This window comes from Megascapheus bottae, chromosome 10 (assembly GCF_031878675.1).
Source record: "Megascapheus bottae isolate mThoBot1 chromosome 10, mThoBot2.hap1, whole genome shotgun sequence".
NCBI classification, from domain to species: domain Eukaryota; kingdom Metazoa; phylum Chordata; class Mammalia; order Rodentia; family Geomyidae; genus Megascapheus; species Megascapheus bottae.
In genome coordinates, this window is record NC_143518.1 from 37,079,619 (window position 1) to 37,098,117 (window position 18,499).

The 18,499-nt window shown below is 43.9% G+C and overlaps 1 long non-coding RNA gene across 1 annotated transcript; it reads right to left on the reverse strand.

Moving 5' to 3' along the window:
• Window positions 1–4,461: 4,461 nt before the first annotated feature.
• On the reverse strand, window positions 4,462–7,879 carry LOC150058093 (uncharacterized). The gene is made up of 3 exons (XR_016536796.1): window positions 7,779–7,879; window positions 7,225–7,330; window positions 4,462–4,702 (listed from the first exon to the last, which is right to left on the reverse strand). It is a non-coding gene; the product is annotated as an uncharacterized LOC150058093 (long non-coding RNA).
• Window positions 7,880–18,499: the final 10,620 nt, after the last annotated feature.

Sequence of the window (18,499 nt, forward strand, 5' to 3'; positions counted from 1 at the left end):
CCAGGTCTGGGCAGGGCAGCTCAGCTGCTGGACCTTCTTGAAGGGTACAGAAGCTATTGGGGCAGCGCCCAGGGGAGTTGAGGGATGGGGAGGGCCTGAACGAAGCTCTCCCAGGAAGGAAGCACTGGCAGTGAGGGAGGGTCTGGGGGATTCCAGTGGTTAGGGCTGGGAGCTGAGCTGGCTTCCAAGAGGGAGGGAAGAGAGGTGATCTGGTTCTCCCCTCACTTCTTGCCTGGCCGGGTTTGATCACTGTCAACTTCTCAGGGGAGACAGTATTGTGGGGAGGAGGCGTAGAAGGAGGAGAGTGGGCTGGGAGAGTTTGTTGGCAAGAAGAAAAGGGGGCCCTGTCTAACCGGAGGAGGTGATCGTGACAGGCTGAGGGGAGCTCACGCTGGGAGCTGCTGGTCCTCTCCCTCTCACGGCTTGCTGGGGTGGGAAGCAGGGTAACAGAGAGATGAGTGGGAAGTGAGGGGTGTCCACATGGCAGAAAGAGCAGCCCCCACAGGCAGAGAAGAAGGCAGCTGAGCTGGGAGCCATCCTGGGTGCTAGGATGGTTATTCTTGTCATGGTTCCCTAGCGATCTCATTCTGAGCCCCCACAACAGCTGTGATCCGCTCTTCCTCCCTCGTTCCTGGGAATAGATTGGTGGACCGTGCCAGGATCCCAGCCAAGGGCAGCATGCCTCCACTCCCACGGTGTGCTGCCCCCACCCCATTCTCTTCTCCACTGCCCAGATAACTATTTCCACCTGGCCAAAACCAGGTCGCCTCCTCCTCCTCCTCCTCCTCCTGAAAGCCCTCCTGGCCTGACTTCTCTGTACCCCTCTCATTCCAGGTCTCCTCATCCTCATCACCACAAGGACAAACACTCTTCTCACTCACTGTTGGGTGTTCATAGTTGTGCAAACAGTCTCAGTGCTATGGTTTCCTGGGTGTGTCTCAGGTGTCTCCCATCATGAGACAAGTCCAGGGCAGGGTCAGGGATGTCTATGGGGAAGGAGTGGGAGACTGCAGATGGCTTTTTATAGCATGGACTGTTATCTCTTCAGTGGAATTTGTCTGAACGTGGACGCGGCCTTTGCATCCTCCCTCCTCTCTGCTTTCTCCTCAGACCAAAGCCTCTCTGGGCTCCCCATTTTCAACTCAGAGTTCTCCTGTTCTCCTAGGCTAGGCCTCAGAGTCACTCGTGACACCACCAGCACAGGCTGTCCCCAGCGCTGACCCCCCTCCCCCATCTCCTCAAAGCATGTCAACAAACATCCCCAGCCCTTCCAGGACTGATTGTCAGGTGCTGGTTCAGAGAAGTTGAGTAAGATTCCAGCCTTGCCCTGGAGCGAGCCAGCCAGTATCCCTCCGATGGTAAGGAAGATTGCAGCAGAAGCAGAGGGCTTTGGGGGTGAGAGGGAAAGGCTCTTGCTCTGGGCTGAGAACCGCAGGCTGGCTGTTTCTATCTGTCCCTTTGGAAGGCTGGCTCTCTGGTTGCTGGCTGGGTGGCCTTGGACCCGTTCCTCAACCCCTGAGCCTTTGTTTCCTCAGCAACCATATGGGAGTAATAAATATATATTTAAAGACAAACTTGCAGGGGTTGGGAGGATTCATTGTAATAATAGTGAACTTTTATTAGCTCTCATTATGCAGCAACCTCAATCCTAAGTGTTTTCTTTGCAAACCCTCTACAAGGAAGATGGCATTGCCATCTATCTTTTCAGATGAAGAAACTGAGGCATGAAGGACAGGATAGTTAAAATGCCCAAACTGGTCCAGTTAATGACTTAAGCCAGGATTGATGCAAGACAATAACCTGATCTTTCTCACCTATGTAACTGAACCGCCATGTAATTGTAACTGCTGCCTCTCCGTGGTTCACACCTGTTATCCTGGCTACTCAGGAGGCTGAGATTTGAGGATCATGGTTTGATGCCAGCCTGATCAAGAAAGTCCATGAGACTCTTAGTTCTAATTAACCAACAAAATGCCAGAAATAGAGCTGTGACTGAAGTGGTAGAGCACTAACCTTGAGTGGGAAAAAGGTCTGCAGTTCAGGCCCCAGTACTGCAATTAAAATACTAGGGGCCAGGAGTTTGGGCTAGTGGTAGAGTACTTACCTAGCATGCATGAAGAACTGGGTTCGATTCCTCGGTACCACATATATAGAAAAGCCAGAAGTGGTGCTGTGGCTCAAGTGGTAGAGTGCTAGCCTAGAGGAAAAAGCCCAAGGACAGTGCTCAGGCCCTAAGTTCTGTCCCCAGCATTGGCAAAAAAATAATAATAAATCTAACAGTAGCTAACTTAAAAAAAAAAAAAAAAACACGTTATGCCTGGCTCCTACATGTTGTCTTTGTTTTACTTACATGGAAACCTTCGAACAATTCTGAATGGCAGCTTCTACCATATGAAGAGGGAAAACAAGGCCTGAAAGGTTAATGACCACAGTCTGGCAGCTAATTCCCTGCAGAACCAGACTTGAACTTGAGTCTGTCTGACTCCAGAATTCTCTCCTCTGCTGTCACCCACCCACGGGGCTCAGCCTGTCTGCTCACCTCTCAGGCTCACACAATCGCCATGTTTGTTCTCTTCTTGTTTTGTTAAAACTCCCACCCACTCTACATACCACCTCTGAATTGCCCCCTCCCCTTTTTGATTCCTCCCCCAAATTAAATACCCCACTAAAGTTCCACTGTCTCATGAACCCCTGCTTGTTGACTCATTGTCTTCTCCTCCTCAATACACATTGCAAGGAACATTGATGCCATCTATTTTGACACTTGGCCATCATTACACTGATTAGCATGTAATGAAGTGCTGCTCAGCTTTGTCTTCTAGCTATTTGATGTATAGAAGCCTTCTATCTTTGATCAGAGTTCAAAGTTCTTTGAGCACCAGAACCTGAACTTGCCAGGCATAGATGGCTCAGCTCTGTAATACTAGCTACTCAGGAGACAGATTTTTTTTTTTTTTTTTTAGTGGATCATGAGGGTTGAACTTGGCCTGGGTGCTGTCCCTGGGCTCTTCAGCTCAAGGCTACCACCCTACCCTTGAGCCAGGCTCCACTTCCTGTTTTTTAGAGATTAATTGGAGATAAGAGTCTCAGGTCCTTTTGTGACTGGGATGACTTTGAACCTGGATCCTCAGATCTCAGCCACCAGAGCTGCTAGGATTACAGGTGTAAGCCACCAAGCCCAGCAGGAGACTGAGATCTAAGGATTATGGTTTGAATCTAGCCCAGGCAGGAAAGCCCAGGAGACTTTTTTTTTTTTTTGGTGGGTCATGGGGCTTGAACTCTGGGCCTGGGAGCTGTCCCTGAGCTCTTCAGCTCAAGGCTACCACCCTATCCCTTGAGCCACAGCCCCACTTCCCAGTTTTTAGTAATTAATTGGAAATGAGGCTCTGTCTTTAGTGCCCTGGCTGGTTTTGAACCTCGATCCTCAGATCTCAGGCTCTTGAGTAGCTATGATTACAGGTGTGAGCCACCAGCCTAGCAAGACTCTTATCTCTAGTCAATCACCAAAGTCCCAAGTGGTAGAGTACCAGCCTTGAGCAAACAAGTTAAGGAACAATGCCTAGACACACACACACACACACACACACACACACACACACACACACGCTTTAACTTTCCTTTTACATGTTCTTCTTCCTCCCCTGGTTGTTTACAAGTACTAGCATGCTATGAGTACACCTTAATTGAGCAACAAAGAACCAGGAGATTGTAAGGATCCTCCTGTTCACATCGTATTCTGTGGACATGGATGTGTTACTTGGCTTCACTGGTCTCAGGCCAATGGGCTGGGCTCTTGGGAGCTGGAGGACCTTTAAGAATAGATTATCCTGGGCCGGGAGTTTGGCCTAGTGGTTAAAGTGCTTGCCTAGCATGCATGAAGACCCGGGTTCGGTTCCTTGGTACCACATACATAGAAAAAAGCCAGAAGTGGTGCTGAGGCTCAAGTGGTAGAGCTCTAGCCTTGAGAAAGTCCAAGGACAGTGCTCAGACCCTGAGCTCAAGCCCAGGACTGGCAAAAAAAAAAAAAGAATAGATTATCCCAAGGTAGCTTGACTCTCCTCTTTCTTGGCTTTCCTACTCTTTCCTCCCTAACTTCCCTAAGTGAATGAAATCAACCAGCAAGGGGAGAGGAGAAATGGTGGGGTAGGGGAGGGTGCACAGGGCTGCTGACTGCACAGAAGTCTTCATGTCTAACCTTCAACTGTGACCCTTCTCTGGTGAACCAGGGAATCAAGCCCTCCCTCCTGCCCCAGCAATCCACACAGGTCCTGCACTCAGCACCTGCAGTACTGTCACCATTCTCAAATTATAAATATATATATATATATAGCCCTTTCAAGATCTCATTTATTTATATATATATAATATGTATTTTCCCACTCAAGGCTAGTAATATATATATATATATATGTATATATATATACACACACACACAAATATTAAATGAAAGACTCATTTCTTTTGTTTTCCATTTTGTACTGGGCTCCATAAATTTACAAAGCTGGTCTTCATGTAATCTTTTGCACAATGCCAAAGACCTTACAGGCCTGATTACAAAAGCCTGGGCTCCTTGTTCATCTTGCCATTTGTAAGGATTGAGAGATGCATGGGAAAGGGACTGCATCTCTCTCAACCTGTTCCTGGCTCTGTCCCATCATTTCAGCTTGCTCAATTACAGTGTGTAGGTTCTCTCTTCATGTTTCTGGTGGGTCAAAAGAGAAATTGCAAGTAAAGAGCCTCTCAGAGTATCTTGCACATAGGAGGCACTCAGCGACTACTACAGTAATTATTGCTGGGATGAGATGGGAGTTGGAAAGGTAGATCCTAGGGGAAGCACTGAACACTTGGTCTGGAGACAGAGGTCAAGCCAGTTCATGGGGAGAGGCAGGTCCTTCTCCCTATGAGAGAAATGAAGAACACGCACAACCTGAAGATTGTGCAGACCTCCCTCTGTAATTCATCACCCTTTCCTTCCTTCCACTTTCCTAATCATACAGCTGTCTTCTCAGCAGGAGTCCGTATGCTCTACCTCAAATAATATTCTTAGCATATGCTGAACATGAACATTGTTCGTCTCCACTTCTGGAACTTTCCACAAAACATGTGCTCCTAGAATATTTTTTCTCACTTCCCTTTCCATTGGAGCCTACCACCTCTTCTAAAAGGACTTCTTTGACTTTGGCTTTGTCTATATCTCCTTGATTCTGAAACAGCAGCACATTGCATTTGTTCAGACCTTGCTTGGTCATGGCTTCCAGTTCTCCCAACACCACCCCACTCCCACCCACTTAGAGGAAGCAGCCACCTTATCCCCATCTTGAACGTAAAAGCCTGAGGCCAGACACCTGATCTCTTTCATAGTCACCCCTCCTCACCACAACACCACCACCACCATCCTGGAATTCCTCTATTCCAGCTGTGAGTTGTTTGCAAGCCCACTTGAACAATGCTCAAGTTTCCATCCTGGTCAAAGTTAGAATAGCCTGCCCCTGGCTCCCCTTCTCAGAGTGAAGGAATGTGACCACTCAGGAAAGAAGGCTGGACTGCTGGGAATGGAGCTTCCAGAGAACATTGTTGATAGTTCCTTGAAGGTGCTCTGTCAGCCATAAAACAGGGAAACACCTGTGCAGTGGAAAAACTTACAGTCAACATCGGAATTGAAACACCACTGCTGGCCAGATGGAGTCCTGGGTAAGGAACTGCTCAAGTATCCTCACGTGGACTGACACTTGAAGATCGTGTCAACCCATCCCAGACTGTCTTTCCTTCCAAGATACCTTGGGCAGGACTTTTATTTGTTTACTTATGATTGAAGATAAATGGACTGAGACCTAAGCAAACTGACAAATTCTGAGTGTTCTTTGGCCCAAGATTCCCTCCACCCTCTTCAGTGGGAAGAGAGAAGAGGATGTCCTCTCCCCAGTATTTCCCTAAAGTTTTATGTACATATGAAAGAAGTTGTAGAGTCCCTCTCCCTGGAATGATGTTTTATAATCAATTGCCAGGTCAGTTGAACTTTGGACCTATAATCTGTAGCAGAGATATGATTCACTGTATTTCTCTTTCCAATAATTAGCTCTGATAGTCAGCATGGAGGGCCTAAAAGCACCCCAATATAGTTTTAGGGACATCTTTAGAGAACAAGGAAGGGGAGGAGGAACTAAGGGAGCCTAAATCCTTAAGGGAAGAAATCAAAAAAAATCCCCTTTAGTGAAAAGTTATATTCAAGCAGTTTTGTCTTAATATTACTGTGTAGGGGTTAGGAGAGAGGGTAAATCAACATATATTATAATCAAAAACTGGTTACAAAGAAATAAAAAGAGAACTAAGCAAACAGGGGGTGAGTGAAAACTAGACAGTTCACTTGACAGTATAAAAACACCTTAGTTACACCCACTTAACTGGAAGTTAGTCTCTGACAACCTCAATTCTGTGGAATGTGGCAGCAAATCCGGAAGTGAAAAAGGCCTTTGAGCTCCAAAAATAGCTGACAAATAATGGAACCAAAGTCAGGTCCTCTGGCCTCCACAAGGAGCCTTGTGGGGTTATAGTGGACAAAACCAGAAGTTTAGAGCACTAACCCCTGTTGTTTTCCCAGCCCTGAGCCCTTGGAGAGAAAGGTGGGGTTGGGAGAAAAACCTTTCCAGAGAGGGAAGCCCTGGGGAGCAAAGGGACAGCAAACACCCAGCAGCAAAGGACAATAGGACTCAAGTAGAGACAGGAATTGTGTTATGTCCAGCTTTGCTTTGGGAAAAGTATTATAATGCCTCATTGTATAGTTACCGGGTGCTTTATGGTTCCCTTGCACACACATTATGTCATCACACCTCCACAGGAAGCCTGGGAAATAGGTAGCCAAGGAGAAAACAAATACTCAGCGAGGTTTCGTGACTTTTCCATGCCCACACAGATTAGCTGGGAGTAAACTTGACCTTACGTTGTCCAGCACAGGAGTTCTTCTCTTGTCCTTTACACCCTGACTGGCTTTCCTCTACACCCAGATAATTTCCTTTCTCATACTGGTGACCGTGAGTCATCAAGAAAAGATTAGTTTCTGTCTAGTAAAACTCTGTGGAAGACAGGGAAGTAAGTGATACTTTTTAAATTTTTTCTCATAAAAAGTAAAAAAATGGACAACATTTGACTTTCTGGATAAAGGTCAGCTCTCTTTCTAGAAGTCTGAGCTCTCTTATAAATTACAGTCATTTATTTACTATTATTTACCTTTTTTCCTTCTTCTGAGTGCTGAAACTGGGGCTTGAATTCAGGGCCTGAAGTTTATCTCTGAGCTTTTCTACTGAAGACTGGCATTCTCCCACTCGAGCCATTCCTTCAGTTTGGGGGCAGTCAAGTGGAAATAAGAGTCTCTCAGATTTGTCTACCTGGACTGGCTTCCCACAGTGATCCTCAGATCTCAGCCTCCTGAGTAACTAGGATTATAGGTATGAACCACTTGTGCCTTATCTTGACCCTTTAAAGTCCTCTCACATCATTCTGACCAAGGCAGCAGGAACCAGACACAGCTCCATGCCAGAAATGGCAGAGGCCCCATTCCACTATCACACCCCTACCACTCTTCACAGCTTCATGTCTTGTCTCTCCCAGCTCCACACTTGAGCTCCTACAGTGCCAAAGGCTTGTGACTATTAGGCTTCTCCCACATATCTGGTGACCTCTGCTCTTTGTTTTTCTTTCTGCTTGAAACACTCTTTGCCCAGTCCTTTGATTAACGTCTACACATCTTGATAAACCTATGCTTAGAGTTGTCATCCTGTCACCTCTTCAGAGTATCTTGGTGGTATCCCAAAGCCTCAATCCTAGGCTGGTTGTGAGTGTAACAGAACTCCCACAACCAGGGCAGCTGAAACAATAGGGGCTGTTGTCTCATCCCAAGAAGTCCATATTTCAGAAGTAGATGACTCAAGGTAGGCTCTGTGATGTCAGGGTTCTAAGTTAGCATTCTGGAATTTTCTTTGCCCTTCTGTTAAAATGGGTGTAGCAGCTCCAGACTCACATAACAATATTCAAACTCAAGGAAGGGACATTAGCTTGCTAGGATTGCTATAATGAAGTGCTACAGCCTCAATGGCTCCACAATAGAAGTTTTATTTCCTCGTAGTTCTTCAGGTTAGAAGTCCACAATCAAGGTTGATGGCAGAGTTGGTTTTCTTTGGGGCATCTTCCTTAGCTGGAGATGGTTGTCTTCTGCCTGTATCTTCCTGTGCTTTTTCCTCTCTGTGTTGTGTCGTCCTCATATAAAAACATCATATAGGATTAGGGTGAATCCTAGTGGCCTAATTTTAACCCAATTACCTCCTTAAAAACCCTAACTCAACAGTTCTCTTCTGAAGTATAGGAATGGGATTTGTACATACAAATTGTGAGGCTGGTAATATAATTCAGAAGGAGATTCTAGGATAAAAGCATCTCACTAGGATTTTATTTTTGTTTTTATTTTTTGTCAGTTGTGGGACTTAAACTCAGGGGCTCCATGCTTTTTTCACTCAAGGCTATCACTCTATTACTTTGAGCCATAGCTTCACTTCTGATTTTCTGATAGTTAACTGAAGATAAGAGTCCCACAGGGACTCTTCTGCCTTGGCTGGCTTTGAACTGTGATCCTCAGACATCAACCTCCTGAGCAACTATTACAGGTTTGAGCCGTTGGCACCCAGCTAGGAATTTTTTTGCCAGTTCTGGGGCTTAAATTCAGGGCCTGGGCACTGTCCTTGGGCTTTCTCAAGGCTAGAGCTCTGCCACTTGAGCCACAGCTCCACTTCTGGCTTTTTCTATGTATGTGGTACCAAGGAATCAAACTCAAGTCTTCGTGCATGCTAGGCAAGCAGTCTACACCAGGCCAAACTCCCAGCCCTGGAATTATTCTTTTCAAGGAGCAAAACATTTCCTAAGAACTTTCTAGTAAACATATAAACCAAGATTGACTGTTGTAAGAAAAGCATTTTCGTGTGTGTGTGTGTGTGTGTGTGTGTGTGTGTGTGTGTGTGTGTGTGTGTGTGTGTGCGCTTTCCCAGTCTTGGGGCTTGAACTCTGGGACCGGGCACTGTCCCTGAGCCCTTCAGCTCAAGGCTTACCACCCTACCCCTCAGGCCTGGGCATTGTCCTTGCACTCTTCAGCTCAAGGCTACTGCCCTACCCCTTGAGACACTTACAGTTTTCTGGTGGTTAATTTGAGGTAAGTCTCCCGGACTTTAGTGCCAGGGCTGGCTTTGAAACGGATCCTCAGATCTCAGCCTCCTGAGTAGCTAGGTATTTTCACATTTTTTGAGGTGGGAGAGGTACTGGGGCTTGAACTCAGGGCTTTAATGCTGGCTAGGCAGTCACTCTACCACTTGTGCCAAACCTTCAGCCCAGAAATTTCACTTTTATAATGGATTAGAGCTCTAGAAACCAGAACTTAAGGGTAGGAATGACTGCAAAGTAAACAGTCTGTTAGGCTGTGCTCTCAAATTAGGATCTCTGTCTGTCACACAACATGTCCATCTCTCCATCAACTGTGTGGAGCAGAGATGAGCTAACTGTGTACCCCTATTGACCTACACAGGTGCCTTGGCATATAGTAGGGTGCCCAATCACTGTCGATGAAAGGAATAAAAGAAGAGAACTTAATGAACTAGATGAACCTGTTTCTGTTATATTTGATTACAACATTAAACTTTGTTCATCTGTTTGGTTTACAGTCTGTGGTTCACACCTTTAAAAACTAGTAAGAGAATATTGCTAATGGAAGGAACTGCTATTACAATCAGAGGAAACCAAACTCAAGGGGCTTTGTCTCCCCAAAGTCTAGCAGAGTACATGGCGTGGAGCTGCTATATAAAATTTTGTGGAATAGATAATTAGTACTGGATGAATATACCAAGTGCAAAAAAATGTTAGTTATGCAGATATATGTAGCTGATATGGTTTCCAGAAAAATGTCTTCTTGAAGTGGGTACTCATTCTGTTCTGTCACTACTTACAAAGGTGGTATATCAGCAGGAGTCTCTATATCACCAGGCTACTTCTATTTGAATAAAGAATGAGCCAAATGAATTTGATCACTAGGTCCAGAGCGCTGCCATGCTGAGAGTAATTTCAAGAAAGAAGCAAAGATACCTACATAATTATATGATGGAGCTATCTGAATTGGTGATACCTACATAATTATATGATGGAGCTATCTGAATTGGTACTTGATTTGGGACCCATGGAGTTTTTGTGCAGGATGTCATAAATTCACATAAAGTACTTCAAGATTCTCTCATATGTCACTCTTGCTCCACAAAACTTTACATATCTTCCTTTTGGTTTTCTTTAGAATGGAAAATAATCAAGTACTTACCTAATAAATGCTATTCACTGTGGACTGATTGACCCTTCCCCAATTCTAGCCCCCAATATTAAACTGATTTCCATTTGATTTCTCTTCCCCTTCTTCCCCCTCCTCCTTTCCTTCCTCTCCTTCCCTCTTCCTGTCCATCCCTCCCTTCATTCCTCCCTTCCCCCTTCTCTCCCTCTCTCTCCCTGGGCCTCTCTCTGCATCAAGGTGAGAAGACTCAGGCCAGACAGGTAAGGTGCAAATCACATGAGTAAAAGAGGAGCAAGGGAGACAAAAAAAAAATCAAAGTTGCCACAAGTAACTGAGTTCCCAGAGGCAGTGTATTTTGGCATCATGAGACAACTGTGTAACTGGGAGTTGAGTCTCCTCTTGCCCTATTTCAGACCCAAGGGACTCATGTCTCCCTCATGCAGTTCAAGTAATGAGGTTCAATTAAAACGTTCAGGTTCAATTAGTGTTTCAGGGCTTCAAGGGCAGTCCCTGGCAAAATATTTTCTCCGAGGAACATAAGAGAAACTAGCACTGTTGTGGACTGGAGTGGCATGCAGGGGCAGGAGAGGACTTGGTCTGCAACCAACATCTGCATAATGAAGAAGCAGGACAAGATGGCACTTGTGTGCGTTCGTGCTCTTGCAGCTCCTGTTCCCGTGCCTCGGGTGCTTTCCTAACAGCCAGTTGCATGTTAAAGTGTTTTCCCCACAAGCTGTGAAGGGTTTTTTGTTGTTGTTGTTTGTTTTTGTTTTTCTTCTTCTTTCCTTAAAGCATTGGCAGCCCAGATTTTTTTTTTTGCTGCAAAAATCAAGGATTATTACTGTAATGATGGCAATTTTTTGGAAGTATGCCAATAAACCTGGTCTTAACACATTATTTATTGCAAGCATATTAGCCAAGCCCATTACAATAATCTATTGTTGAGAGAAAAGTATTCTGGCAATACATGTATCTCAATGTTCCGCCTTTTGGATTGGTGCCAAAATAGGACAGATTCCCAGTTCCTTATGATGTCCAACTACTGGAGGTGAACTCCCACTCCTCTCTCCTACTGCCAACATAATGACTAGCTTTACTTTGATGTTCTCTGCTTTCCACCATGGCTTTAAAACGCTGGCAAAGTTTCACACACTAAGCATTACCTGCAGTGCTACTAACTGGCATCCCACAGATCAAAGGTGCAGTGACTGATGAGATGCTGCACAATCCTGCAAGGACTTCTGAGCCATTTAGAAAACATTTTGTCGTGCTTAGAATAGTTTAACTTAAGTGTTTTAATGCCTTCTGTAGAAACTGTTTTCATGTTTGCTCCAAGTACACTCTGTCTATTAATAAAAGATACAGTAATACATTCTAATAAATCAAGACGATGTGGACAAGCTGGAGTGAATAACAGAACAAAAATCCACAAAGTAAATTAACAGGAATTAGTGTAACTAACATGAAGTCTGGTATTCAGGTTTGAAAGCTACTTACCAGAAGAGACCTGAATTCACAGTTCCTGTAAGAAGGCCATGGGGATTTTGGTTGTGAATTGAGCAGTTCAATCAGAGGGTATTGAATCATATGTTCAATAGGTTTTGAAACAGATGATTTTATCCAAAGACATGTTTGTTTGTTTGTCTGATTGTTGTAATTTATTTTTTTGTGCCAGTACTAAGGGCTTAAACTCAGGGCCTTGCCTGCTCACTCACGTAACTTGTTTTTCTCAAGGCTGGCACTCTACCACTTGAGCCACACCTCCACTTCTGGTTTTTGCTGGTTAATTACAGATAAGACTCTCCAGGATTTGGCTGCCTGGTCTACCCTCAAACCAGAATTGTCATATTTCAGCCTCCTGATTAGCTAGGATTACAGGCACAAGACACCAGCACTTGGCAATAAATAAATAAATGTACCCAATTCAAAGAAGGAACTGTTTCACTCCTCACTTAGCTAGACAAGACAGGTCTATGGAGAACTGTGGTTAGTTATGGAGGTCACACTTGAAGAAGAAAGGAATCAAGAGTATTTGGAGGGGGGAGAAACTCTGATATAATACCTGTTTTCAAAAGCTGGTGAGTGTCATATGGAAGAGATATTAAATTAAATCACATAGCGCTAACGCCCAGAACCAGAAGTCATGATTAGAAGTGTCAGAGAAGCATCTTGCTCCATATAAGGAAGGTTTAAGATGCTCAGGACACTGAGTTTTGAGACTTCTGGGGAATAGTAATATCTACTCTTCACTTGGCAATAAGCACTAAAATGTTTCTGTTATAATTCTCTAACTGATCCACATATGTTTTCATCTTATTGGGAAGTGTATTTTATGATGATAAAGCATAGACTGTGTTGTAGGGCAAAGACATGAACACGTCATCAGGAATGTGAAGGTTAAAGGATGAGAGAATGGAGCGATGACTTATGATGCCCATTCATCTTCAAGTTCCTGCAATTCCATAAACAACAGGGGTGATGGTTACAGCAAAGCATTTCTTTTTTTATTTTTCTTTATTTTTGGGTCAGTCCTGAGGCTTGAACTCAGGGCCTGAGCACTGTCCTTGGGTTTTTCTCAAGGCTAGAGCTCTACCACTTGAGCCAGGCACACCACTTTCAGCTTTTTCTATTTATGTAGTACTGAGGAATTGAACCCAGGTCTTTGTGCATTTTAGGCAAGCACTCTACCACTAGGCCAAACTCCCTGCCCAGCAAAGCATTTCTAAAGCTTTTAATTAACTTGATTGGAGCCTCACTTGATGTGGATTTGTTATAACCATGACTAAAATTTGTTAGCATCTAACCATCAATGTCTCTGTTACAGTGATTATCATTTTCATTGGCCATTATATAAAGAGAAGTAGATAGAAAGTCCCTCTTAGGATAATAAACAGCAGGGACAATTATAAAGAGAATACCATGGGAGTCAGATGTAAACAGTGAATAAATACAAAATAAGTGAAAAGGTTTATGTGGTCAAGGTCAAGGTTTGGAGTATTGTAAAAGTGGCGAACAAATACTGGGCTTTGAGAAACACAGCATAGATGGGTTAAGACCAAAATCTGGTTCTTTACTCTAGTTAGCTTCAGCAGGCATCCTGGACCATGTGAGCCTTCAGAAGAAGATTCTGGCCATCAAACCTTTGGTGAGGGAAATCTTTCTCCTGGATACAAAATACATAAATAAATAAAGATAAAATAACTTAAAGTGGTCATTTCCTCCCCTGATCCTATTCTCCCATTCTGTTCCTTCATGATCTCTCACTACCTTCCCCAGTGTGCTGATCTCAGAGCGGGAACTAAGACCTAAAAAAGGGAAATGAGAGGCAGGGGTGTTTGTGGACTGTTGTGGACGTGGAATCCCGGAGAGTCCTTGAGTCCCCAAATCATTGCTAAATAAATAGCCATGTTCTCTACTCCTTCTGGCTAAGCTATAATTTTGAGTGAAGTTACTTCTGCTTTGGACTCATTTAACCTTTAATCTGGGGATCCCCAATCATGTTGCTGACATTATTCCTCTATCCTCACAACAACCATAGGTTGATGGGAAAAATAAACCAAAACGCAAGGTATTACTAGCTACTCTAGTCCAATGTGGTAAAATCCAAATCATATCTGGTCAAAATTTACCCTTATATAACTTACCTTCACTTTACTTAAAGGGAAGCCAAGTCACAAAGCATGTAAATAAGCTAATTTTATATCCACAATTTTATATCATTCATGACTTTGTAAATGTCAATAAGGTTTTGATGTTATAGTATTTTTTTCTTCCTGGAAATTCTTATGATTTGTGTGTGTGTGTGTGTGTGTGTGTGTGTGTGTGTGTGTGTGTGTGTGTGTGCGTGTGTCCATGCATATTCACATGCATGCTGGAGCTGCGGCTTGAACTCAATCCTCTCAGTTGGCTTTTTTTCACTCAAGGTTGGCACACTACCACTTGAGTCACCCCTCCACCTCTGAGTTTTTCCGAATTAACATTGGATATGAGAGTCTCACAGACTTTTCTGCCTAGGATTTTCAGATCTCAGCCTTCTGAGTAGCTAGGATTATAGGCGTAAGCCACCAGCCCCTGGCCTTATAATCATTTCAGCTGAAGAAACTGAGACGCAGTATTAAGAGCTAAATCTCCTAAAATGATGCTTAGGTGAGAAACCCAGAAGCTCTAATTCTCAGGACAAAATTCATTTCTCGTTACATTCCAATCTAAGTTGGAAACATTGAATCTACTTAGAGTTCGTGACACTATGTGAAAAGTGCTGTCAACTTTGAATTGTTGATACTGAGAACAGTGAAGAGTCTTGGATGGGAGCTATTGTAATCATGATCCTTGACCTCTGTGAAGGCTTTCAGAGTTGACAAGCACCGTACAGCCACTATTACACTCTGTCCTCATCAAGGACATCAATACTGTCCCTTTGTAGATACGTGGAGGCTGGAACTCAGAAAAGGTTAGTGGACTGTCAGAGAATGAAGTTTGTGAAGAACTGAAGGTACTGAAACTTGGGCCTGCTTTAGATTTATCTAAATTTCCAGGGAAACAAACTTGGGGCAGGGGAAAGACTATATTTTTACTGGAAGACTTTGACAAGATTGAGGGAGTGGGAAGAAGCCACTCCACACAGCACCTCAGCACAGGATAGCAGTGGAAGAAATTATTATCATTAGCCAACTCAAATGGTGGCACAGAACTGCCTTGGCACTGTGGGGACCGTCTCTAACCTCTGAGGGCCTACGATCTAAAACAAACACGCTAGGAAGAACAAATATGTATATGACACACAGATGACAGAGTGAGAACAGTGAACCCCTACAAGAGTAGACAGGAAAGCACTTAGATGACATACATGTTCAGGTAGGCTCTGGGTGTGGAGAACCTAAATGCCTAAGTGAAAATGAGAGCAATAAAGAAGTACAAACTGCTCTAGCCACTCAAGAATTTAGTATCTAAAGATCAAGACTTGAAGTCAGCAGGAGCAGACAAATCTGAGACTTATCCTCAATTAACAGCAAAAAGCTGAAAGTGGATATGTGGATCAAGTGGTAGAACACCAACCTAAAGCAGAAAAAGCCAAGTGAAATCTTGAGGCTCCAGTATCTTCACCAAAAAAGGGGAATGGGATACTCAACAAGGTGTGTGTGTGTATGTGCATGTGTGCGTGCATGTGTGTGCGTGCGTGTGTGTGTGCGTGCGTGCGTGCGTGCGTGTGTGTGTTTTGATCAGTCATGGAGCTTGAACTCTGGGCCTGGGTGTTGTCTCTGAGCTCTTCAGCTCAAGACTACAGCTCTACCCCTTGAGACACAGTACTACACAGTCCTGATGGTAAACTGGAGATGAGTATCACAGACATCAGTGCCAGGGCTGGCTTTGAACTGCAATCCTCAGATCTCAGCCTCCTGAGTAGCTAAGATTACAAGTGTGAGCCACTGGCACCCAACTAACAACAAGGGTTTTTTGAAAGAAAAAAATGCATTTTAGAAATTCTCTTTTGTGGGGAGGGGTGTGTGTGCCAATCCTGGCGCTTGAACTCAGGACCTGAGCACTATCCCTGAGCTTCTTTGCTCAAGGTTAGCACTCTTATCACTTGAGCCATAGCTCCACCACATCTAACATTTTTGGCAGTTAATTAGAGATAAGAGACTCGGTTTTCCTGCCTGGGCTGGCTTCAAACTGCGATCCTCAGATCTCAGCCTCCTGAGTAGCTAGGATTAGACTTAGGCCATGGATACACAGATTCTCTTTTCTTTTTAAAACTTAAGATAAGTAGAAAGTCATGTATGGTGTTTTACAAGCCTGTGTTCCCAGTCCTTGGGAGGCTGAGGCTGGAAGACCCCAAGTTTGAGGCCAGTCTGGGCTACATAACAAGACCTTGCCTAGATAAACAAATAGCTATGCTGTGCTGAGAGTAGTGTGTGGTTCAGAACAGAAACTAATCTTGGATACATGGAGCAATTATAAAGTGTGGGAAGGGGTAGGAGGGCAATGTCAGTGGACAAAGAGAGCTCTGAGCAGGTGGAAATTCAAGAGCTATTACAACCTGTCCTGATTCCTTGGCTGTGCCTAGGGGTTTCCACCCCCTTGCTCTCAGCAGACACATGTCCTCCCTACTTCTGGAATACAAAGAATTTTCAAGTTGTGAAACTCTGTTTGCAGCAGATGCAGAAGACAGCAGTGCTGTGGTGAAGGAGATGGTGGATAGGGACTTGGTATGTTGGGCAAGAAGTCCCCAGACATCTGAGTCTCCCCAGATTCTGTCCCCACAGGACAAATCCCAGTACACAGCTCATGTACCCACTCATTGCTAGGGATGTGCAGTTTGTAAATTCACTTGTGGAGTTTTCAGGCCACTGGCTAGATTCTCAGTGTAAAAACTCAATGTTGAGTTATGCTGGGGTATAAACATTTCTCAATCTACCAATTCGAATTCCAGCCAAGTAGAGAGACCTGTTTGTCTCTGCTGTGTTTACTCAAATCATCCTTTGTGACCCTGATTAGTTAGAAAAGCAGCAATAGAAAAGCCACTAGGAGTCTGGGATGAGTAAAGTTACATGTAAAAAGAGTCCCTAAACTCTGGTTCCTAACCCTCTGTAGATCATAGGAGTACTTAAGAGTTAATAGTGCAGCCAGGTGTGGTGGCTCACACCTATAATCCTAGCTACTCAAGAGGCTGAGATCTAAGGATTGAGATTCAAAGCCAGCCTGGGCACTAAAGAACATGACCTCTAGAAAATGGGAAGTGGGGCTGTGGCTCAAGAATAGGGCAGTAGCCTTGAGCTGAAGAGCTCAGAGACAGCACCCAGGCCCAGAGTTCAAGTCCCATGACCCACCAAAAAAAAAAAAAGTTAATAGTGCTAGCTCTCACCAGGACCATTTTAACTGTGAGCAAAAAGATGGGCAATTTCAGACTTTCTGAATAAACTACTCAGTTCCCATCACTCTGGTTTCTGAGTTAACACAGTAAGATTTACATGGTATGAAAGGTTCAAGATCCTTATAACAATTATTTTTCTTCCTGGTATTGGGGCTTGAACTCAGGGCCTAGGCACTGCCCTTTTAGCTTTTCCTGCTCAAGATTGGCCCTACTTCCACTTGAGCTATACCTCCACTTCAGACTTTTTGGTGGTTAGAGATAAGAGTCTTAATAGACTTCCTGCCTGAACTGGCTTTGACCTCAATCTTCAGGTCTCAGCCTCTGGACTAGCTAGAAGTATAGGCATGAACTACTTACTGGTCCCTGGTCCTAACGATTCTTAGAATTGCTTTGCCACTGTTTATTCATCTGCTATATTTACAATATGTCATTCTCTGTCTTAAACACTCTACCTAATGTAACACATTAATAAGAGATACCTACAGAGAGGGTTAGTCCAAAAAGAAGTGTACACAATAGTTGACTTATGTAACTGTAACCCCTCCACGCATCACCTTTATAACAATTTTAAAAATACAAGAAAAGATATGTCTACATATAGACATATATGATAGATATGTTTACAGATAGAGATGTCTACATAATTCTTCACAGTACTATGCTCAGGCAAACAAGAAACTAGCACAGAGAGGTCAAGTAACAATGTAACAAAGCTAGTGGTTGAAGACATGAGGACTCAAATGTAATCTTTTAGTTAGCCTCCTGATATTTTGATCTGTTCAACCAAAGAACTCAAAGAACTCCGTGGAATAGTTAAAGATACTAGTAATATTCTCTGACGCTTAATTTTTTTCTCATTTCATAAGATTACCTATTATGAAAAGACCTGTATTGCTTATACTTTTTTTTTTCTACAAGTAAGACAATTTTAGGCTAAAATGGAACCAGCCAGTGAGGGAGTAAGTAGCATGTCCCAAAAACTGGAAGCCAACTCTTACTAACAACTGACAGTATTTTCATGTTTTACGGGCAGAGGAGATTTTTTTATTTTTTTATGGGTCATGGGGTTTGAACTTGGCCTGGGTCCTGACCCTGAGCTCAAGGCTCAAGGCTACCACCTTGGGCCAAGCCCCACTTCCTGTTTTCTAGAGGTTAATTGGAGATAAGAGTCTCAAGTCCTTTTTTTGCCTGGGGCTGGCTTTGAACCTTGATCCTCAGATCTCAACCTCCTGAGTAGCTACGATTACAGGTGTGAGCCACCAAACCCCACTAGATTTTTTTTTTAAGTGTTAGGTAAACACACACACACACACACACAC